Raw genomic sequence first — 24,598 nt, 5'->3', positions numbered from 1 at the left:
GAAATTACAACTTTCAAACTTAAGTTTGACTTCTTTCACAAGAAATGTTTCAATAGGAAAAGGATGCCCCAAACCAAAACCATGGCTTTTTGTCCAATCGCTTTAAGTGATAATTACTCCATATCTTTAGTGGATCCAGGATGCTGATCACAAAAGTTCTGTTCAAGCAGGAAACAAGTCTCTGTAATGATTTCTGCACATACAGTCAAATTGATCGATTTTAAGCAAACTGGTGGTGAAGTAGAACATGGGATGAGTATACCTGCCCCATTCCATGAAGACACTTTCTCCCCAGTGTAATACTAACGGGAGTCCTGAGTCACTCTCCACCAGATGATCCTGCCCTGCACAGGGACACGACGTTGGGAGAGATTTGTGGTTGTCACAGTAGAGGAAGTGTTACTGAAAGGTATCTAATGATTGGAGTTTAGGGATGCAATTCACACGAAACCTACCCCCCCAAAAAAACCCAGAGAACTATCTAGCCTAAAATATAAATAGTGTTAAGATCAAAAACCCTCAAATATATGTATTAGTTTATTTTTCATCATTTTCCTAATATCTGAAATGAAAAACATAGTCTTTCTTTTATAATTAACTTATCTTGAATACTGCTCTCTATGGAACATTGAACTATCGATATAATTTATGAGTAACTTTTCTTTTACACTATATTCCATTTTACTTGACATAACTTCATACACCCTGGAGACTGGGATTTTTGATTCATGACCCTTTCTGAAGAACAGTCCCAGGCACCTTGCTGCACTAATCATTCCATATGCTGTCCATACACCAGCAAAAGTCTCTTGATGAAATGTTTTCTCTTATAGACAGAGCTAAATCTAACATGTGCTCAAATTTAAGAAATTTCTGCTCAAATTTATAAATAAGACTAAGAAGGGGTAGTCATACTAATTGATGCCAATTTTTAAAAGGCTGTACAAGTGATAGGGGAAAAGAATTAACTTTCACTTTAGTTCTGAATTTGTCATAGAAACAACATAAAACTTAAGCATTTTTGAAAATTTTTATATTTTCCATTTTTCCATAGTAGTTGTATAGCCATTATTGCAATTGGCCAGCACTGTAAGTCTTTCTTCTATGTGCTTGTGTATGTGTATGTGCTATGTCTTTGTATGCATATTTATTTGCAAAGGGAAAACATGGTTAATTGTCCTGCACCTTTCAGAATGTTCAAGAATAGCACACTATTCAATCTTGTTTAAGTCTGCTTTTATCCACATGAATCTGGGCACGTAATTTAGTGCATGAATGTTATTTTTGCATTACTAAAGTATAGCTTAGAGATTCATCCTCATTTTCTCACACACACACACACACACACACACACTCAGTCTTATCATACATGTAGTTGTGATCGGCATTTTGTTAAGCAGTTTAAAAAGACATAGTTCCTGACCTCTGGAAGTTTCTAATCCATAAAACAGAAGGAATGCTGGTAAGAAGGATATGATCAAAAAATTTCAATAAGAAGAGGGACAACTGAAAAGGATTAGTATCAATAGATTAGCTTTGAATAATATAGGGGACCGGGGGACACCCCTCTGCACCTTTGAAAATCTATGTATAACTTTTGACTCCCCAGAAACATAGTTACTATCTATCAGCTCACTGTCAACCAGAAGCTTCACTAATACCATAAATGATTAACATATATGATATATATACAACATGTAATATATATTATATAATATATATAAAATATATGATATGTGATATATATATACATATAACATACTGTATTCTTGCAATAAAATAATCTACAGGGAAAAAAGTGATTAATAAAATCCTAACAAAGAGGAAATATATTTACTGCTCATCAAAAGGCAAGAGACCCTTATGTTGCGTAGACGGGAGGGGAGGCAAAGGAGGGTTGCTCTGGCTGGCTCAGGGTACCAGGGATGGAAAGTTTGAGGGGAGCAGGAGAGACAAGCACACTGGGTATAACTTTACAGAAATGCATCATAATGTTTTACTTTCTGATGTTTTTGTTGTTTCATGTCTTGAAAAAATGTTCCTTGACAATACCAATCCTTCCACTGTTTGCTTAAGTTTCAGTGTCAGGATCATAGAAGGGTCCACTTTGCAAAGGAAGTCACAGGTAGTCTTGGATGACCCTCAGCTTCCAGCAGACTGTCTGAGGCCGTTTTGTCCTGGCACCATACTGCTGCTCCTGGTCCTCACTGTCCGGCATGAGTGTGAGACTGCTCATTGCCACCAGGTTCCCTTCTGTTCATCCCTCCGGTGTGGTATCTATTAACCAGTGAATTTCTCTAAGATTGACATCTTGAAACCTTTACCCCACCTTTTCTGCCATATCTCATTATTACCTGATTGGCTCTGTCATAAATCCTGGAAAGTCAGCACAACATCTGGACACAGTTTTCTTCAGAGGGAATTTATTGTTTGGGTTTTCAGGCTTCCGTGGTTTTCCCTGTAACAGTGAAGTCCTCTTCCACGGTATGACCCTTCCTGACTTTTGTGATGTTCTCTGTTGGGGTTCACCTCCATAGCACTGATGATCCTGTCTGCAGAGAACCATCTCTAATGAGCCATAAAGGTCCCCATGACTCCCTGATTGAGGGGCTCACTTAGGGATGCTGTGCTTAGGGCAAATAGACCACTTCAGCATCTTTGGTGTCAAACTCATGGGGCTCTGGGTGGCCAGGGGCATAGACCAGTATAAAAACCAGCAACATAGTCCAATATAAAACATCATCCACAGTAACAAACGCTTGAAAAGGCCTTACTGGCAAGGTCCTTCCTGAGTTAGAAAGTATCACTGATGCAGCCAATCCAGAAAATGGCTTCTCATGGTCCAAGCCTTACTGTTAGCCCACCAGAAACTCGCAGCTGGTATTTGTTTCCTTAACAGCTTGGGGGTTTGTAGCTTCACAGATAAGGAAAGTTCATGTCGTAAACCCATCTGCATTTGCACAAAACTGTAGAGTTGGCCCAGGTCTTCCAACCTTAAATGCTGGTGCTGGCTTTTCTTCCTTATAAATGTTCATTGTGGGTTTTTTTGTTTTCAGAATAGGAAACTTTTGCCTGTATTAAAACGCCAATCAGGCAGATAGAATTTCTCCTCAATAATGTTCTTAACGGCATCTGGGAACTCATCTGCTACCTCTTGGTCGACAGAAGCTGCTTCTCCTGTTATCTTGACACTTTTAAAGCCAAAGCACTTTCTAAAATTATCAAACCATCTTTTGCTGGCCTTAAATACTCATTTACGTTGTCAGATAATGAATTCACTTGTTCTGAAATCATATTAGATGACAGGATGTCTTTCTTATGGCCATCCTGCACCTACATAGAAGTTACATTTTTAATGTGACTTAAGAAGATATTTTGCAAAAAGTGCAATGTTTTTGTGCCTGCTGGCATAGCTGCATCAACAGTTTCATGAATTTCCTTCTCTTTTTTTATAATGGCCCTTATGCCATTTATCTCAAAGTGGTGGGTGACCAGAGCTGCAGGCCTTGATCTACAGCACGTGTCAAGCAGTTCAACTTTTCTTATAATGTCATGACTTTTCTCTGCTTCTTGTGAGCACTTTCAGCATCACTAGTGGTACTTTGTATCGGTCCCATGCTGTTATGGAGGGTTTAAGGTATTGCACGAAACTGGGTGAAAAATACACAAGAACCAGCAGAGATCACTCTGTAGTGTGATCTGCAATTCACTGAAGAGAGGAAGTGCTCGTGTGGAGAAAATTAGCGTCACGTGGCTTTTCAAGTGGGCACTTGTGACTCCTGAGCGCACCCCAATATCAACAGCAGGCAGCTAAGAACGACGACAGTGGCACAGTCTATACTCTGGCTGACTTTATGAGTTTATGGTGTAATATTGTGTCTGCACATTAGCTCACATTCCTCTCAACTGAACACGGTGCTATGTGTGGTCTGTGTTTGTGTGCATGTAAGTTTTGATGAATTTTAACTTTTATAATATTGTTTTGTGTAATTTTATGGTAATATATAATAAAATGGATTAGTATCTAGATATGTTTTATGCATTTATGGTATGCTAACTTTTCCTTAATTTGTTTTGATATTTCTACACTATATGGTTCATCTGTGAGGTTTTTAAAATTTTCAAAAATCTCTAAAAAATTTGTATTTGTTTTAAAAATCCACATATAAGTGGACTCACATAGTTCAAACTTACATCATTTAAGGGTTCACTGTATATTTAGTGGGCATTATACTCTTACATATAAACAGAAGGGAAAACACTAAAAAAGAAAAACTGGCATATAATATAAATCGTTATTTTTGAGTAGACTAGATATACATAGCCAATAAATGTGAAGAAAATGTCTATCTGACTAATAACTAGTCCATTGAAAACTAGAATTAAAAAAAAATCATTTTATCTGTTCGATCTACATAATTTAGGAGATGGATATTAAAAAAGATGTTGATAAAATTATATGAGTATTCATTAGTAAGACAGTAGAAGTAAAGCAGTTTGGCAACGTATCCATCAAGCTTTTTGAAACATACTGATTTGACTGAGACATGGCAGTACCAATGTTAGATCCTAAAGAAATCCTTACCCATTTAGAGATAGATGATCACGAATCAGTGTTCAGTGCAACAGTGATACCAAAACCGCAGAAAACAAGAACAAACAAAAAGCCCCCAAGAAAACAGAAACAACCAAAAGTGTTTCTTAACAGTCAAATAAATTACACTCCATCTCTTTGATGGAATTCTGTATAGAAGTTTTTAAAACAAGTGTATTTCTCTTTCAGCAAAACTGTCAACAGTTGTTTTGGGATGCTGAGGAGAGTGATAGGGAGTGAGAGAACAGTGAAGGGGAATGTTTACTTTGTTGTCTATTCACTATTCCTTTCAGCTTCTTCTTTATAACGAGATCATTTCTGGGTGCTGTGTTATGTAATTTGAAATGACAGATGAAAAGGAAGGAATGATGCGAGCCTTCTATTTGCAAATGTGCCATTAGTGATTGCATCCTATACAGTGGGGCTTGTCTCCCTCCAGGTTTCTGGCTTCCTCGTACCCTTCAGGAGCAGGGCCTTGGTGGAGAGTAAAATTCCACATTCCCCAGACGCCTGTCCCCTAAAGCAGATATTTCTCACCGTCAGGGAGGTCAGCCTGAATTTCTAATCTGATATTTCTCTGCTTCAGCCCCTCAACACAGCTCTTTACATTTAAAAACACAAAGCAATAGTGAAAGACCTACTTATACTATTCTTTTATTCTCCATTTTAACTGTTATTAACCAAAGCCCACTTTTATCTTGGTTTTATCTAGACTTGATTAGAATACCCCTTTGTAATTTATCCTAAATCTTAATTTAAGATTAACAGCGTCTCTGGATCTACAGCCTTACTTATAGATAAAGCTGCCAATTGATCCTGGTGTTAAATGAGAACACAATGTCACCGTAGCAACAGGACTTTGCCAGCAGGGCGATACCACATTTCGACATTTTATAGAATTTTTTTTTTCTGAAAACACTAAAAACATACCTCAAAAAGATCAAAGAAAAAATAAAAGAAATTCAAATATCCTCATAAGAGGAGTATCTCCCCACTTTCAAAGTTTAGAAAACTTGAGAAAGAAGTTTAGAATGGGAGGGGATTGTTTGGCATTAAGTTGCATCACCAAGGGCATCAGTCACTGCTGCATGTAAATCACTGTCCACAGTCCCTGAAAAGCTGAGCATTTCAGACAATGAGTTACAGGCTAGATGTCTTCGGTTTATACCCTGTCCTGGTCATGAGCTGCTTGGATGATGTTGAATAAGAGTTCTTAAGATTCACTTTACCATCAAGCAAAGTAAAGGTGTCGGTAGCACGTGTGTGTGGTGCATAGGTGTATAGATGGACAGAACTGCAGGCACTACTTAATGATCACTACAGCTATTAATATGATTAATCTAATAAATTACCACTGATTAAATATATAATCAAATGCAAATTTCTCATAATGCAATGGAAAAATGCAACCATTGAAGCTATGTTCTTTTCATAGCTTCAATTTCTATTATCAAGAAATAGATTGCCTAACACAATAGGATAGGTGGTACAAATGTATCACCAGAATTATTTTCAGAGTTCAAGGCATAATCATTTTAGCTTCTAAAATAATTATTCCAAAGTAAAATGATATTCTAGAATGAATAATAGTTTTATAGTAATGCCCAGTTAAATATTTCCAAACTTTCAAAAAAGCATTTCAATTATTGAATTGAAATATTCTCTCACATGACCACAACACCTTTTGAAAGATTAAAGCAACAACAAAAAAACCAACAACAATAGCAGCAGCAGCAGCAAACCATAGACCCTGCCCCTAGGTCTCCAGTTTGGAATGGGAGGGGATTGTTTGGATACTTCAAGTGTGGACTTGAATCATATTTGATACCAGTGCAGTTATGAACTGTACCTACTTAGAAGTAGACTATGCTGATGTTAACTATTTCCATAAGGTTTTTGCATATTTAAGACAATGAACTACACAGTTTGAAGTTTCTCGCCTCTTAAAAATTGTTCTTGTGTGTCCTCATCATCTCCTGAAAGAGGGCCTCCTCAGTCGGTTATCCCTCTGCCAGCGTCTTCCTCCTGACAGTCCTTGAAACGGTTATACTGCTCCAGGTGGGAATGCAGCTGGGGATGCCTTGCAGGAATTGGACAGACCCAAGCCACATCTTTGGTTTTAACATTTCCTCCAAGGTGGGGTCTATAATAATGCTTGATTCCTAGCTGCCTTTATCAGAGTGGAAACGGGTTTTTGACAGGAGGGAAGAGAAGAAAAAGAAACACATTTGAAGGTAAGGCAGGGAAATGAGAGGCCAGAGCAAGGAAGGAATTTCCAAAAGCTCACTCTAGAGCTCTGTGCATTAAAAAGTGATTTGTAGGGCTCGGGGCTCATGGCTCAGTGGTTAGGGAGCCAGCCACATGCACTGGGGCTGGGGGTTGGAACCTGGCCAGGGCCTTCTAAACAACAATGACAACAATAAAAACAACAACAAAAATAGCTGGGCATTGTGGTGGATGCCTGTAGTCCCAATTACTTGGGAGGCTGAGGCAAGAGAATCACTAAGCCCAAGTGTTTGAGGTTGCCGCGAGCTGTGACACTACAGCACTCTACTGAGGGTGACCGTGTGAAACTCTGTCTCAAAAAAAAGAAAAAAAGTGATTTGTAGAAATAGTGAAGAATAACTTATGCTGAGTTCTGGATTTCTTATTTTCTCTTGATTAACTTTCTGGAAACAGATTTGGAGACATTGAGACATAATGGAGAGTTTTTTTGATGCCAAATAACAAATAGATTATTAGCTAAAACATTTTTTAATTTTTAAGTCATGAGAGGACTCAACTACTCAGAACAAATGTTTCCCTTCATTTCTTATTGTTATTGTTTGATCTTTATTTCTGTTGAAATTATTCGAATCACTGGATTGGATGAGTACAAGCATTTAAGTTGTACACACAGAAGATGTTTTCACAGAATTAAAAGAGGTAAAACTAGCAGTCCCTGACTCTGCCATGTAGGAGGACCTCTCAGGCACCGGACACACTGCAGCCACACGGTGTGGAGGTTAAAAAGAACGGCCTAGGCATGACATTTGGACCTAGTTTATTCAGGTCTCTGAATCATGTTCCCTGTCCATAAAACAAGATGAAGAAACAATATACAAACTTGTTGCAAAGGAGGAGAAAGGACGTATGTGTATGTGTGTGTGTGTGTGTATACACACGTGGGGTGGCTATTTATACACACGCTAAACATTGCACAGACTAGTATATGATACACAGTACAGTGCTGAGCAGCTTGGCCAAAAAAAAAAAAAAAAAAAAAAGAAAAGAAAAGCCTCAATAAACTTTAAATTACATTTCCCCAATTCCATTCTTGTGAAAATGGCCAATTTGCCTTTTACTACCTGACACTGCATAGGGCTCTCCTTTGAAAAAACTCTATGAGCATCAAAGTGTGCAGACTTATCATGTCTTATTTGAAGAACGAAAAGTATTTTTAAAAAGAATTTCTCTTTAATTCTGCTACAATAATAATTGAAAAACTATATATAGATTCTAAAATTCCATCATGAATATGAGCAATTTCTATAAAGGAGAGAGGACAGCAAAGACTGACCTCGACATGCAGCTAATAAAATAATCAGTTATCAATGATCCTGCAAATTGAAAATACTCACAAATGGGCAAAAAAGCTTATGAATTCATTAGGATATTCTAAATCTAGTAATCAGTCAATTTTCTGTGTAGTTCAACCACTGTGGTTCTGTCATAAAGTCCTTTTTAATAAGTAAGCATTTACCAAGACGTTATTTAAATAAATCAGAATGTAATTATAACTACAGTGAATTTATTATGCAGCCATTTATTAGAAGTAGTGTACTAATTTACCCAATATAAGGATATTAAAGAAATTTTATTTTGTTGACTTAAGATTTTAGTGATAAGTATTATTTATGAGAGAAATATAATTTCCATTTTCCATATTAAATATGATAATTAATACAATATTATTCTGAGAAAATGCTTTTTTAAAGTTTTAGAGATATATGCTATAAAAATTAAAAATTAAGCAATAGCTAATATATAGAAAATTAGTATTTTTTGTTCCTTTTAACATACAGAAATTTATAAAATCAACAGAACATGTTTTCAGTTTTCTTAAGAAGTCATAGATTCAGCCACTAATATTCTCTTTAAAATTCCAAAGCCATTATATGATTTCTGAATTTCAATTAATTCTAATGTAAATACAGAGAAAGAAAAATATGTTCTGTGGTGACCTCTATGCTCAAGGTCCTTATTCAGCTCCAAAATAACCTGGTTTTAGAATATTGTTATTCTTTAATATACTCACACCTAACAAATGAATGCAATGGTATAAAAAGCAATTCTGTAATAATTACGGTTCTGAACTGCTGAATAATGCTAATAGCTGCCACACCAGCACCTTTGCCTAAGAAAGCCAACCACCAAGGGCATTCCATCTCTGTTTTTAACCTTGGAAGTAAAATATTACGTTGGGTCAGCAGAAGTCTCTTTCCTCTTAAATAGCTCTTCTTGGAACTTAGTCTGTATTTCTTCATCAAAACTGTTGGTATAACAAAGATAAGCCAAATTTCATAGAGAGAGATAGTAATTCCTTATCATTTATTTCCACCCAAATTATTATCTGTATGTCTCTTTCATTTTCACGTGATCAAATTGTTCTATAACCTTAAAAATCTCTACATGTTTCTCATTATATTAAAATTAATTGTATGTATCCGTCAGGAAGGTTTCATAATTTACATGCGAAATCCAGTTTCTTACAATTAAAATAGACTTTACAAAAAATGGAGGGACTAAACATGTATGTGAATATAAAGTAGATATAAATACACGTATATGCCGTATATGTGAATTATCAAAGTCAGTAAATTTGGCCTCCGTAGGATTTTGCTATAGTCATAATCCAGGCAGCTGTATACACAATGTATGTGAAGAAATTTCTATTAATTGTTACTCTTAGCATGGGTTCAGAGCTAAGTGCTTTTCCTGTAGCAGGTCTCAAGTCCTGTGTATTTTCCTAATGAAAAATGACAACTATATATTGAGTTGATTATAATATGCATCTACACAGAGCAGAGAAAACTAAAACAAATATTGATCCTCATATATTAAGAAGGTGAACTCTTTGATATGAAAAGTAATTTTTGAAAAGTTGGCATAAATTATAAAAAGTGAAAGTCCAACTTCAAATTGAAACATAATGTTAAAGTCACAGAATAATGTTAAGATATTAGTTGATCAGAATGGGAAGAAAAATATGGTCACAATTTAAAATAAACTTCTTTGAAGAAAAGTTATCTCATTTAAAAAATTCAATATTTCCCATGTATAACATTCCCAAATTTAATATTTCTGGAAAGATGCTATTCCTTAAAACTTTATATACCATTTTTTGCTTTTTTCATGAGTACCACATATAAAATTCATTAGAAAATATCAAATCCATGAACTTTTAAGTTTTAAGTACTAAGATTTAAAATAAAATATGGTGTATTTTGACAATAGCTCTCTATTTGTAGAAACTTACTGTTTAAAAGAACAGGAAAAAACTCAAAGTATTTGTTTTAAATTGATTCCTGAACTTCAGATAGTGTTCATCTTCTTGCTTTATATGTTCTGGTCAGCATTCATGGCTGAAATGATTACCACCTGTATGTTTATTCCAAATTATTCCCAATGGACATTTCAGTCTCACATGCTCCATACTCATATATTCAATTTAGTATTGAACTACTCCAGTTGCCTATATAAGCTAATTCTTATAATAAATCCTTTGTATTTCTCATGGTGGTGGTTGTCTTCCCCCCCTCAACTGAATCTTAACTGAGACATCTGGGCAATCATGTTAGTAATGAGTGTGGACAGTTTGGTTTGGAAATCGCTGTTCCATATAATTATCGAGTCTCTCTCTTCCAGTTGTGCCTGTGATACCACCTTCTTTGGAGCCTGATTCATCCCACCTGGGTGACTATGGCAGATTCTTAATGGATCTCTGTTTTTATTTTCTCTAAACTAAATCGTTCAACCATCATACTGTTTTCCCCAGAATTCAAATCAATTCATGTCATATTTTGCTAAAATTTCTACAGTGATTCTAAAAACGTCAAATTCTAAACTTCACGCAAAAGGCTTAACAAAGGACAAAATTCAGGACCTGAACTTGGTCTTTCTTCCCTCTCCCTACATCCTCTTTACTCTTAAGCCGCTTGTTAAGCCTTGCTCTTCCTTACAGATTCAGCTACCTCGGGACCCTCCTCCTACCTGTGGTTCTCCATCCCCTCCTTTTCTATCCCTTCACCACCAATTTCTTTGCCACCATAGTACTTAGGTGCTTACCTACAATTTCATAGGTTCTTAATAAATATTTGCCTAAGGTATGAAGAGATTGCTACCAAATTCTTTTTGTATAGGACCATTAAATTACCTTCTGATGGCAGTGACCACGTCTGGTCCATTTCCAATTGCCTAATTTTTAGCAGAATGTTGGTCACTTACTGGTAGACTGAATATTTGTTGAAGAAATGAACTTATTTTTTGAAAAATTCATTTCAATTTATTTGAGACTTACTACTGTTATCAGCATATTACACATTCTGTGTGAATTGTCTAACATAACTCCCATTTTACAGATCATAATGCCTAAACCTAGTGAAATTAGATAATTTGGCCAAAGTCACACAACTGTTTCACTCAAAATTCATTGTCTTTACTACTACGCTAAGTGTTGATCTGAACAATACCAATAATGTTCTTTTCTCTAAGAACTAGGAATAGATATGTGGAATTTCATTAGACATGCTTGGAGGTTTGAGGGTTATAATGGGCATAAAGCCAAACGGTAGGGACGGATAGGATGTTCCCACCATGCGGAGTGGGTATGGAGGCTTATGTGTTAAGAGCTTAACTCCCTCTGAGGAAAACTAATGCTTTACTAACTTCCTGCTCAGGGCCCAAGAAAAAAAGTCAAATGCTTTATCCTCATAGGACATCATCAATGCCTTTGTTTGCCTGTCTAGTTTATGTTTATATTGTGTGATCATCACCAGGCTATACTGGTTCTCATTCCATCCAATAAACTGCCCTTTGCATGCCAAGATCCATAAATATGGTGTTCTTTCTCTTGCTTCTATCCTCAAACTGATCAAAATAATTTTCTTAAATTATTAAAAAAATTTTAAATATCATCTAAAGGTTTGGTCCAGTGGTTTGCTTCCTTTTCATTCAACGGTGCACATTATAATTCTTTTTTTTATTATTTCAAAATATTACTGGGGAACAAATGTTTCTGGTTAGATGGCTCACTTTTATAATGCTGGAGTTAGGTGTACCAACCCCCAAAGAGTGTTCATTTGACCTGTGATGTAGGTTTTTGCCCATCCTTTTCTCTACCCCAGCCCTTGCTTGATTTCCACTGAGCTTTATTTCCCTCTGTGTATGTGTGCTCATTGTGAGCACATGTGTTTTCTTTCTTTTCCATGCCTTAGATTTCACTAAGGATAATGGTCTCCAGTTCTATCCAAATTGTAGTAAAAGGCCTTAATCCATGCCTCTTCATGGCTGAGTAGTACTCCATACATATATATATACTTTTTTTTTAGGTTTTTTTTTTCATATACATTTTGTTAATCCACTCATGAACTGATGGGGAATTAGGCTGATTCCCACTCTTTGCAATTGTGAATTTTGCTGCAATAAACATTTGAGTGCAGGCATCTTTTTGATAAAATGATTTATTTTCCTTTGGGTAGATATCTAGCATGCTTTGGCTGCATTAAACTGTCAGTAGGTCTCCTTTTAGTTTTTTGAGGTATCTGTATCATTTTCCACAGAAGTGGTACTAATTTGCAGTGGATAAGGGTTAATGTTCCTTTCTCTCTGCATTCACTCCAGCATCTCATTTGTTTTTGGAGTTGTTAATAAAAGCCTTTCTAACTTGGGTATAGTAATACCTCATTGAGGTTTTAATTTGCATTTCCTTGGTGATTAAGGACATCGAGCAGTTTTTCGTATGTTTATTGCCTGTCTGTCTGTCTTTTTTGAAAATACTCTGTTCAGGTCTTTTGCTCACTTTATCATAGGGCTGTTTTATTTCTTGCTGATTTGCTTGAGTTCTTTGTAAATTCTACTAATTAGCACTTTATCAGATGTACACGTACGTATAGCTTGCAAATATTTCCTTCCATTCTGTAGGTTGCCTGTATGCTCTGTTGATTATTTCCTTGACTATGCAGAAGCTTTTTAATTCAATCAAGCTTCCTTTATTTATGTTGTTGTTGCTGTGATTGCCATTGAGGTCATCTTTGTAAATTCTTTGCCTACCTTTGCTATCTGGAAGTTATTCCATCTTTTTCTTCTAGAATTCTTACGGTTTTATGTTTGTATATTTAAGTCTTGTATCTATCTTGAGTTAATTTTTGTGAGTGGTGAGAGATATGGATCTTGTTTTATTCTTCTACATATGGCTGATTTTCCCAGCACCATTTCTTAAATAGAGATTCTTTTCTCCAGTGTATAATGTTGTTTCTTTTGTCAAAGATTGGTTGGCTGGTTTGATATCTGGGTTCTCTGGCTGTTCCTTTGGTTTATTTCTCTTTTTTCTATGTCACTACCATGTTGTTTTGTTTATTATATCCTTAGAGTTTGCTTTAAAATGTGATAATGTAATGCCTCCATCTTTGTTTTTTCTGCTTAACATTTCTTTGGCTATTCAGGCTCTTTTCTGGTTCCAATTTTTTAGAACCAGATCTGTGAAATATGACATTGGTATTTTGATAGGGGTTGCATTGACTCTGTAAATCACTTTGGGTAGTATGGACATTTTAACAATGTTGATTCTGTCAATTCATAAGCATGATATGTTTTTCTATTTGCTTGTGTCATGGCAATTTCTTTCCTCAGTGTTTTGTTGTTTTTGTTGAACAACTTTATTATTATTATTTTTCTTCTTGTTGTTGTAGTTTGGCCAGGGCTGGGTTCAAACCTGCCACCCTTGGTATATGGGGCCGGCACCCTACTCACTGAGCCACAGGCACTGCCTTCCTCAGTGTTTTGTACTTCTCTTGGTAAAGATGTTTCACCTTCTTCGTTAAGTATATTCCTAGGGTTGTTTTTCTTTCTTGCAGCTATTGTTTGGGTGGGGCTCCCCCTACACATGTGAGGTTGTGTCTTCAGCATATGTTGAGTAAGAACATATGGCTTTCCCTGTGGGTGCTTTGAGGGTGATCTCAGCTCTGTATGGAGACCTTGGCTGTATTAATTGATATCCAGTGTGGTCGTTTGCTCAGTGTCTGTGTTTGTAGTCTGTAGAGGTGGCAAGCTATGTGTGGGGGAATATTCCCTTTCTCTCTTTGATGAGGAAGAATGGAGTTCTTTGAAATCTTTTTTCTTACCCCAGTCCTGCGGTCTTCCTAGAAGTGTGAATTGTATTGGCACATCCAGTTTAATCTCTGAGAGAGTAGGTCGTGTTTGTGGATAAGACGCAACTATACCTTGTATGATTGAGTCAGAACATGTAAGGAACTGCACAAATTGGCATTAATCTCAATAGGTGGTTCTGCCAGAATGAACAATCTACAGTATTGCTTTTGGGACATGTAGCCAGTTATTGTCCCTTAAGACAAGCACTGGAATGCCCCAGGTCATGGATGGGGCCCTGGAACTACAAGGTGAGTCCTTATTCTTTCCCACCATAGGGGCATGTGAGGGAATTAGGTGGGGCAGGGCTGGGTGTGGTGGGCTTGCTTTCTGGATGGCTCCTCTCAGGCTCCGGGGAATACCCACCAAGGAGGGGTGGTCCCACTTAGCCAGAAAGTCTGTTGGGAGCGGACTGCTGAAGTTCACAATCTGGCTGTCAGGAGCAGGCTTCGCTCTTCTCTGGCCTCCCTGCTCTGTGGTTTCCCCCTGGTGTCTGCCAGTAGGTAGGAGCTTGAACTAGCTGAGTTCCCCAATGATAGTCCTGCAGGCTGGGAGCTTTCCTGCCCAGGCTCATGCCCTGGGCTGACAACCTGGCCTTCATACTGGGGGAGAGGTGCTTGTGGGTACACCATGGCTGGGGCCTACCTTGCACTATCTTTTCAATTTTCTGACATGGGCTTCCTTATCTCTCAAAATTAGTTCACAAACCTTCCCACCATTCCATTCTCTTGAGCAACATAATCAAGTCCTGTGGGTACAGGATGAGCCTTTCTCCTGGTCCCTGAAGATCATTCTCTGACTGTGTCAGGGACAAGGTCCATCTCATAGGTCAGAGATGGCTGTGGGGTGCTCAAGCAAGTGTAAGGTCTCTCCTTTTCAGGATGTGCCCTGTTCTCTTGGAGCAGCTGGGCAAGCAGCCCTGGGGAGGCCTAGTGAGCAGAGAGCTCACAGTCCACACATCCCTTCATCTGCTGCTGGTCATTCAGAGGAAAGGTTTGAGCCCTTCCCTCTCTCTGTGGAAACCTTGGTGTGGTGGATTCACCAGTGGAGGGGAAACAGCAGACCCTCAAGACTCCAATTCAATTGTCTCTCTTGGCAAAGGGGTGAGGGGAAGGAGTAGAAAAGACTCTGAACTGAGTGCTCCTGGTCATCTCTGTCTCTTTTTCCAGAAAGCAGCCCCTGCCCAGACTATCCAGGCTCTGCAGTCATGCAGATCGCCCAGGACTCACTGGCCCCTTGTGGTTCCTGCTGTCTAGACTGGAATTAGGAAACATTTATGTGGAAAAGAGCAATATGAAAACTGAGGGGCATAAGTCTCCTGGGAAGTCATAGTGCCTGCAGGTGGAGAAGGAAATGGTGCTTGTTGTCTCTGCTCCTCAGGTCTGTGGGGATGGGAAGTGCCCCAGCAGGACTGGCAGACTGGTCTTTTGTCCTCAAGATACTCCCTGTTCAATGGTGACAGTAGCTTTTCAGTTTGTGAGGGTAGAATGTCCAGACATGTGAGGTAGGAAAAATAAAACCTTCACTTGCCCTTTTCCCTGGCCTCCAAGCCTCTGGGGGGCGGGGAGTGACCTCTATCATTTCTCCTTCTTTTTCTGCTTTGCAATTCCTTCCTGTGGAATCTCTTTGTTGCTTCTGTCACTTTTCCTTGGAATTATACTAAAGGTATTTTGTTTGCTTGTTTTTTCTTTTTCCTCTAAAACTTTTCTTCTTTCTAAGAGGATCTGGTCGGTCATCATGTCTCCTCTCCCACATGCAAATATCATTTGCTTTTTGAGTCCAAATGTGGCTCAAAGCTTTCATCACAAATATTTGATGATATGAGAGGATGTTAGGGAATGTGAAAAGTGACAAGAAAGGAAAGAGAGAAGTTAGGCATGTAATGTTCTAATCCATGAATCTTTATTTCATCCTGTGTCTATTATCTTTGTGATATGCACCCAAGTGAACAAATTACACAGATTTTAAAATAAGTAAATGATAAATTATAACTAGAAACTGAAATTAACACTGATAAAAATAATTTAAAACATGTATAGGACAAACTCATAGTAAGCTTATTAAAGAAATAATTCTTTGGGAAAATATTAATATTTAAGTGTAAATTTATTTTTATGTATGCTTCCCTCTCTTAGGAAAGATTATAACAAAAGCTATATGTTCAATAAGCACTGATTGACTGAATGAATGGATGAATCAACTAGAGCTAAGTGTAAATGAATCTTACAACTAAAATTAATAGAATGGCATCACCTTAACTTGAGCTACAAGCATAAACAAGAATTCTTTTCAATAGTAACTTTTCACAGCATATAAAATAAAAATGATTCAACGCTATAGCTTTGTATCCAAAGATTCTCATAATATGAATCCCATTCTATGTAAATCTTTCATCATTCTTTCTTTGCTAGTGTCTAAGTCAGCTTTTCTCACTTAGGTATGTTTTGTGTTATTCAACCTTTAAACCTTTGCTTATTCTTATCACTTTCTTTCCATCCACTTTTCACTCCTATTCATTATTTCAGAATAGGAATTCATTATTTCAGAATATTTATTATTTTGTGTGTGCATGCCTGCACGTGTGTGTATATTATTAACACATATGTGTGTATATGTATGTATATGTGGAGTGGGTATTATATACCAAGGCTAACATTTTTACATATATAATATAGTGAGAAAGGAATCAATAGCAGTTGAATACATATGAGAGAAAGAAGGGAAGAACTGACAGAGGAAGATTTTTAACAATTTGGAAGAAATTGAGATCAGATGTATATGAGGGATGATTAGCTTTTCAGAGTTGAAGTACCATGTTTCTTTCAACTTAGACTAATGGGCGTTGATAGGGATTGGAGAAGATATAAAGATCATTACCTTAGGAAAAGGATTTTTACTACATTAACTTTGAGAAATTAAATTTTTGCTTTTTTCCATGAAGTATGTGGAACAGATCTTCTTAGAATGAGGAAAGCACAGATAAACTTAGATATTCTGTTGCCATTGAAAATATCTGGGAAGTATTAGCTAATATCTCATGGGTAGTTCAGGTTGAATATATCAGAAAGGAATTAGAAATTTTCCCCTATAAATATTCCATTCTGCTTCATGACTTCAGTTTCTAGGTAGTCAAATCAAAAAATTATCATAAGCCATTCCTTTTTTTCTCATGCCCCCATCTAATTCATCTTTAGATCTTACATCCTTCTTAATTTGGACCTGTTCTTATGTTTTCAACCCTCTCTGCTATCTAGACTCTCAACTCCACTATAATTATTGCTGCCAAACCCTAGTTTACCATCCTCTCACTTTGTATCCAAGGTTTTTATCTGGATATTATACCAAACACTCTTTCTTTGTTAGAGGAATTGTGGGAACAGCTTAGACCTCTTAACACTTTAGACCTCTCTTTGAAACATGTTGACATGACAATCACTTAGTTTTGAATTTGTGTACTTTGCAGACTATTTTTCATCTTTTATGCTTAGCCTTCAGCCATGGTAAAACCATCAAAACAGACATTAAATAAACAAAACAAATGTGTTTTTCAGACCTAAGTTGAGGAGTACGTATCTGAATACATGTTATTCTACAAAGTACAGTGCCCAGTATACAGTGAGTGATCAGTAAACATTTGTGAAATTAATGAAAATGTCACCCTAAATATGAAGGATATGAGACAAAGCAATTTCCTTTCTTAAAGTATTATACAGTGTACTGGAATCATGCTGCTGAAGTGTTAGCAGGGAGACATGTTCTTTTCAGTAACTCTGCTGGGTTGAAACTTTTTACCACGCTAACTAGTGGGCTCCATTAGTTCTCAAATCCTATAACCATTGTGTCACAGTAAATCCATTCTTCATCTTCAGTTGCTGCCTCCACACCAGGCCGCACTTAGACAGAGTGGTGAGGGAGAACCTCCTCTGCTCCCCCAACAAGCATCTGCCCCCACCCGGCCTCTCCAAAGGCGTTTCTTGCGTTTCTTGGTTGAGTCATGGACAGGTTTTTCCGCAGTCTATGCTCAAGAATTGCTGTAATGTGGAAAGTGTTACAGCTCAAAGGAAAAGGTTGGACTCAAAGAGTGGGCTGCAGAGCCAATTTGCTTCAGTAAGAGCCAGAGAGCTTCTATAGAGCCACCCACGGGGACCCAGGAGAAGGGTGAGGATGAAAGGTGAAGGTGCAGGAATATACCCTGACATTTGCCCTGCCCCAGTCTCCACTGGCCAATGAGGTCTGTTTATTTTCAGTCCTCCTCATTATTGGTTGCTTCTTCAATCCTCTGTCTAATTGGTTCTTGACCCTGGGGAAAGTCCGAGGGGAAGTCCCCAGGCCCAGCGAGAAGTCCTGTATCCACCTATCCTCCCCACCCCCCAACATTGTGACCCACAGAGGGATAGTTCAGTGCATGACCGTGAAGCCGCCTGTTCTTGCTTGTCCTGACTGGGCATGTGGCTGGTGAACCTCACTCTACAGAACCCCCCTCAGCTCTGCGGCTGTGGACTGAGTTCTGAGTTCTGTTGTGACTCCTCGCTGCCTTCCTGGTGACAGCCACCATCCTCCTTCTCCGTATGTATCTCCAAATAGTTTCCCTCCACGCTTTGGGGATACTCACCAAGCCATAGGTTTTTGCTTTCATTGACTTTTTGGGAACAACAACCTGAGAGACTTATCCTTACCCTCTTGCCTTGGGCTCACCACTATTTCCTCTCAATTCCTGAAACATAAGAAAACCAGAAATTAAATTGTCTAATAAAATAAAGAGGGAAATCATAACTACTCTGAGATATTTTTCTAAATAAAATTCCCCCACGGTCAATATAATGAACAATAAGATATCAGTTATGTATTAAATAGCACAGTATGTCACATATTTAATAGTGCTGCGATTTATTCTTTTAGGGTTTAAGGCTGTGCAGACATATGTCAAACGAAAAAAGCTTGACTTTGTGAACCTCTCCTTTTTAATGTTTAATTCCATCCCTATTTTAAAGGAAATTTAATTTAAGAGAATTATATCCATATGATTCTAGTTCATTTGTATTTAACTGATCAATGTGTTGTTTTACAAGGCCTGTTTGATGTCAAGAAAGCAAAGTGAGTCCCTTTTCCCCCTAGGCTTTTGAAATGCATTTTTTCCCTTAGAAGTATTTGGCAGTTTATAAATCCCAACCACCAAAGACTGAACTTTGGTTTAAAATTCAGAGCATTAAAACATGAAACAACATCCAAAAGGGCACTAAATTTCAATTGAGAAAATAGCCTTTAATACAAAGATTTTTCATGTCTTTATGCTTATTTTAATTTTTAATTACAAAACCAATTTCTTAAGCAAAAGGAACATCTTAGTGAAAGAGAGGAAAGAGCGCTTCATGATATTAGAAAAAGAAGAGTAATAAATAATTCATTAGATAAGAGAACTTTGAAAAGTTGGTGTCTGTGCCTTTTTTAATTATCTCCTTCTATGAAGAGGAAACATGTTATATTGAGAAAAACATGGCTTTTGAAGTCAGACCGTTTATGCTACTCTCACTTAATGGACACATTAATTCAGAAAAGTTGCAACCTTTGTTTCATCACTTTAAAAAAACGTGGATAATATCACTAATCTCTGAATGTGCTCAGTAGTCTCCCTCCATTTCTTTCTCTTTATATGAGAGGTGGATCTGATTATTAACCTTTAATTTTGGAACCTTAGCGTCCTTCCTGATATACTTGACTTTGAGAAATGTTTTTTAAAATGTCTCTCACTTTTCTTTTTGGCAAAGGGAGTGTGGGCTTTGCCAAAATTCCTTATACATTTTTTGTGATGTATTAAACAGACTATCAATTTTGAAGCCAATCATGTTTCTTCCTTAATTTTGGTATCAGGTTGCTTAATGGTCAAGTTCACTTCAACTATTACTATTAACTACTCTAAAAAGACCCATAATCTCTGTTCTGTGTGCTGGCTTTTCCCCTCAGTGTTTATACCTCCTCTACCTCCATTCCCTTAAAGATTTAACCTTATTTTGAATAAGATGCATTCTGTAAGGTATGTTGGAGCAATGAGGGCAAAAGTACATTTGTGAATGAATATCCACACACATATAATACAAATGAAGCTAAAAACTACCTTGAGAATTTAAACTGTATTAGAGCAAAAGCAGAAAATTTAAGAAAGAGTGATCAGGCCCATGTTTATTTTGAATGCTAATATTAACTTCTCCCACCCATGATTTGCCAAAACAATTTTTTTAACCATACTTTAAAATGTGGCTTTAAAAAATGTTCATTTGGAAACATTTTCATAATCATTTAGCAAATTCTAAATCCATACTATTCAACGATGAAAGCAATTTGTCAGTGTAGGATTTCATTGGGAAACAGTCAGTGTAGGTTCACTGGGAAACAAATGTCTGAGGTGCCACTTGAGACAGTTGTAGGGGCAGGTGGAAAAAGCAGCCGTCTCTCTTTGGGATTCCATTTGCTCTTCTGTTTTTCTTCTTTCCATCCTTCCTTTGTACTTATCACATTGTCTGGTAGGTAGAAAGTAGAGAATGAGTCCTTCTTGAAAGAAAAATTGTGCTGATGAGAATATTCCACTTGTGAGTGCAGCTATAATTCTCAGAATCTAGGCCCCAGGCAAATATACATAAGAATATTTCATTTATTGGTCAGTGTTCTAGTGCTAAGAACCATAAGGGCAGTACTAAGAAGAGATACAGGATTTAATGGTGGATCAAAGTTAGAGATTCTAGAAGAAAGAGCAAGAAGCTGGCTGTTCCCTCTCTTCCAACACTTCTTGAATGAATTTTGTTATTGTGTACCTTCTGCAAGCATCTTTTGCATTTTAATGGACTTTTTAGTCTCCTCAGTTACCTTTCATATTCTCATTTCCTCCCAGTATTCCCTCCCCCTCCTGGCCTCACAGTGACTCCAGTGCTGGTGTCGATGTGTGTTTGGAATGAAGAAAGAGGTCATTTAATTGCTCCACTTAAGCCATTTACAACTGTTGCTATGTACTAGGACATATTCTAGAATACATAACTACAGTGGAATCTCTCTAAAGCAAATTCCATTGATACGACCTGTCGGATTAACCACTGCTCTCACTCCCTAGTTTACAGCATGCTAACCGGGGCCAATAGTACAGTGCAGCCAGCAGGTAGCAGGCGGCTCCTTCACAGAGCTGCGCCGCATCCTGCTTAGCCATTAAGTTGCTTTCTCCAGAAAGTACTTGATATTGCAATTGGGTTAAATAAACACATGACATCTAACTATGAAAAGAGGTTTATTTTAATTAATTTTAATAATTTGGGAAAAATCTCAAAACCAAGTCATTAAACAAACACATCCCCCCATCAAAACCAAACACCAAAAACTTCTTGAATTAGGATCACATAAAAGAACTAAAAGGTGCTTTAAGACAGCATCGTCTTTTATCAAAAGATCTTCTGTTTCAACCAAATGGTTTGCTTAACTGACTAACGCTCATCCCAACTGCGCTGGTGGAGAGACATGCTTTAAGTATTTGGTGAAGGAATGAAAATAATTGAATCGATTCGTTCATCCAAAACAATAGAACAGACGTTCAGCAAGCAGTGGGTTGTATCAGGGTCCATTTGCTCTCTTTGCAGCCTTAAGACAGTGTCTGATTAGACACAGCTTAACTGCACCCAGCCATGCATTTCTGAAGCCGTGAAAAATAAGTGTTCAGCTTAAATATTACTCTCCTCAAGAGATATTTCTAAATAGAAGGTTTTTAAATTTTTGGTTAAATTTTGGAGCTTTTTCTTTTTTGGTCTCAAAACAACTAGTTTTAACCCCTTCCTTACTCCCCAAATAGCAACCTGTTTTGATTTTTTTTTCCTGTCAAAGCCATCCCTGTAATCTAAAAGTCCTTGGAATCTTCCTTCCATCACCAACACCGCACTAGTGCATTGTTGGACTCACTGGGTGTGGGCTCTTCATCTGATGCCACCCACATCTTCCTTTCTTTTTTGTATTATTATTTTTATTTCTCGTTAAGCTTTTGGTTTTCCATTTGATGCAATTTATAGATACAAACATGATGGGACTGTGTCCAGAAACAACCCAACCAAAGAAAATGTCTGTGAAATAAGGGAACTGCAAACTGCATTGCTTTCCACCATTTGGTCATGTTCTTTCTGCACGTTTGAACTGGTCCTGTCCTTCTCACAGCCCTCTCCGCACTCGTAGGTTCTGCATAATGGCTCCTCAGAATGGAACATCTTTTTATCTTGGCCTCAGGACATCTGTTTAGCTCCACTGTTTACTGACCCTCTACCAGCTCTGCTTTTTGTTTTGTGTATCCCTACAGGTCAATGTATTCAGTATTAACTAATACTTTATTATTCACCATGCCCAACAAGATTTAACCTTGAGTTTGTGTCTGTGCTTACTAAGCTGGCCTCACCCCTGGATCTTTCAGTTGCAGCTATGTTTAATGCTCCACAGACACAGGCTGGCCCCATCGCTTTCTCTTTTCCAGCTTAGCTTCTAGACTCTTAGTCAGAAATATCCTTTTTATTCTGCTTTCCCAAGGTGTATGTTAAGAAAGAGCTTCCCTGAAGGAAATGGTAAACTTGAAGAAAGACCAATCACAAACTTTAGGGAAAAAGGAAAGATGCATCTCCATCAAGGTATATTATTAGTGGACTTTCCTAAGGATCCTGTATTATGCCTTTACAGTAAAGTTCTCTTTCTCTTCTTTCTGTCTCTGTGTGATCACATTTCCATACACATGATGAAAATTCTCCTCTGAGATACAGAATTTTTGTTCTGAATATCTCTTTGATATTTTTATTTGGATGTCTCACAGATCTCACATTTAATACATTCCAAATGGGACTCTTAATTTACCATAAAGATTAGTGTTCACTGATGTATTACCTTTTACAGTTAATGGCAAGACCATCCACACACCATTGTTCAGATCCCAAACAGGGTCCAAACCTAGTGTCCAAATCTCCCAGCTGGAATGCCACCCCTAGAGAGCAAGACTTCTATCTCTGCTGTTCATTTTCAAATTGTTAGTGCTTTTAAAAAAGGCTCACCATAAAGTAACTGCTCATGAATGATTTTGATGGAATGACCATTGCCAGCCGGGTCAAAGTTGCCACCACCTCCCCTGGATTTTGCCTTGGCCGTTCTGCCTTTCTTTCCCCACCGTCTTCACAGACCTTCTTCATGCATCCAACAAAATGAACTTTTCGACAGTAACAAGATATTTAACAGAAACCCTATGGACTTAGAAAGAGGCCACAAATTAACAAACAACCGCACAAAAAATAGGGACTCCATCTTGAAAAGAGTACCCAACAATTCAGTCTACTGGCTAAGGGTTTATGAAGCACTGCAGCACTGGCATTACTAATATCAATTTTTCCACCCAGCTCCCAATACCAAGTCTTATGAGTCAGGAGTTTGTCAAAGTAATGAGAGTTGCAATGACTTCTCTGCTGTGGAAAAAATATATATACATGTCCCAGGAACACAAAGTGAAGTTCTCTGCTAAACACCCACCATGCTTGTCCAGCTTTAGGAAATATAAGAAAGAGTTGGAGGTGGGGGGTCAGAGGGCAGGGCTGAAGTTTTAAGCAGGAAGTAGATTCCTCAGATATCTGAAAACTGTGGTGGACAAACTCTGCAGAGCCTTTAAAAGAAAAGTCAGCATTTGAAGACTTGCCTGCGAGAAGGCACCAGGGACACCAAATGTTTGTCAATGAAGCAGCAAGAAGTATAGGTCAATCAATTAAAAAATAAAGTCAAATTATTGTCAACAAGTCATCTTGCATAAAACTGCTGCTTTCCATGGCACTATTGCTTTTAGAACAATTCAACCCCCTGGCCAAGCCAGCAGCCCCAGGTCATGGGGATCTGAGCAATTTGTACGTCTAGCCGAGACTCTGCCTTCCAGCCAGATTGGCCTCTGGTTCTCAAATTCACCTCACAGGACTTTTGCCATACTTTTCCACTGACAGCATTGTTCTTTCTTGAATATTTGTATGGCTTGTTCTACTAGAATTTAGCTTAAGTTGGAACGTCTTGGATACTTTATGTGACAGTCTTGTCCCCAACTTGCACCCACATCAATTTTTCTGCCAAGCTCCCCCTGCATCACCATTTCCTGACAGAGAACATAGATTCAATAAATAGGTAATAAAATAAAATATTTGTGTACTTACCACTGTGAAGGAAAAGTTACCTGAATTTCATTTCTCTTAGAACTTTTTAACGGATTCTAATTTGCAGACTTCTTTCTTGGAAGAGATTAGCATTTCTGGTAAAAATGTTTGATTCTCTGATAGAGCTAAATGATTAAATGACATTATGACCTAATAGGAAATTAATGATTCACCCATCCAGCAGACTTTAGACTGACAAGGATAATTTACCTTTTTTTTCTTTTTTTTTGTCCCCAATCTAATTATCTCTCTCTCTTTTTCTTATAAAATGTCCTTTACAACAAGGGATCTAGAAGAAGGTATTTGTAGGTCTCTCCCCTTTCAGTGGGATACAACCTTTCACATGCACAAATAATTTTTTGAAAAATAATTGTGGACACCCTATAAAAAATGTGCTAGCATCATGAGAACC

At 37.6% G+C, this 24,598-nt stretch overlaps 1 long non-coding RNA gene across 2 annotated transcripts; it reads right to left on the bottom strand.

Moving 5' to 3' along the window:
• Positions 1-16,600: 16,600 nt before the first annotated feature.
• On the bottom strand, positions 16,601-24,311 carry LOC111727685. Of its 2 annotated transcripts, XR_002775172.1 has the most exons (5): positions 24,187-24,311; positions 23,056-23,248; positions 20,316-20,514; positions 18,612-18,713; positions 16,602-18,299 (listed from the first exon to the last, which is right to left on the bottom strand). It is a non-coding gene; the product is annotated as an uncharacterized LOC111727685 (long non-coding RNA). The 2 variants fall into 2 exon arrangements; XR_002775171.1 differs by having other exon boundaries at positions 16,601-18,713.
• Between the last annotated feature and the right edge of the window lie 287 nt (positions 24,312-24,598).

Source organism: Otolemur garnettii, unplaced genomic scaffold, assembly GCF_000181295.1.
Source record: "Otolemur garnettii isolate 467f Iridium unplaced genomic scaffold, OtoGar3 scaffold00118, whole genome shotgun sequence".
In the NCBI taxonomy this organism is placed as follows: domain Eukaryota; kingdom Metazoa; phylum Chordata; class Mammalia; order Primates; family Galagidae; genus Otolemur; species Otolemur garnettii.
This window is presented reverse-complemented; position numbering and strand designations above follow the sequence as displayed.